Consider the following 772-nt stretch of genomic DNA (forward strand, 5'->3'; position numbering starts at 1 on the left):
CTCTTTTCATTTCCCAAAGGAGAGGTAAGTCTTTGGCAATCTGGTTAAACCAGCAAGTATGGCGGACGCCGGTCACTCGGTGTCTGCCAAATTGAAACCCCCTGATCAGGTGGCAAAAAGCAGCAAAATTCAAACCCAAAAAACAATAGCAAAAAACTTCAGTGCTTTGTGTTCAAGTGTGAAAGAGGACATATGCGACAGCTTGACTAACGAAAAGTACCCAGCAAAAAAGATGCGCAAGGAACAAAAAAGCGACAACACCAATACAGACATAAATAACAAAATGCTGATATACGATGACAGTAAGAAAATGGTGGAGGCTTCTGACGGTGTGACCGTTCACAATTCTCACACAAATGCCATAAATGGTTTTACTGGAAATACTGAAATGACTAAAACACTGAATAAAAATACTAATCCGATTATAAACCCATCAAATGTAGGTATCGAAAGAGAAACAGTGTTGTATAGTGAGTGCCACATCGGCACCAAAACACCAAAAATGGCTTATTCTTTTTTGAAAAAATAAGACACCTTAAAATCAAAGGAATTAAAGAAATCGTAGCTCTTGCGCCTACACTATACAAGATTTATTTTAAGGTTTTCAGCGAAGCAAATGATTTAGTTTTAAATGAGGAGTTAAAAAAAATGAATTTAGTGGTATTTATACCAAAAGACTATGTGGAATCCTATGGAGTAATTAAAGGGGTGCCCCTCGGTTTTTCTGAGAATGAAATTATGGATAATATTACTTCTAACATAAAAATTAAGT

Source organism: Drosophila miranda, unplaced genomic scaffold (genome assembly GCF_003369915.1).
Source record: "Drosophila miranda strain MSH22 unplaced genomic scaffold, D.miranda_PacBio2.1 Contig_AX1_pilon, whole genome shotgun sequence".
NCBI classification, from domain to species: Eukaryota; Metazoa; Arthropoda; class Insecta; order Diptera; family Drosophilidae; genus Drosophila; species Drosophila miranda.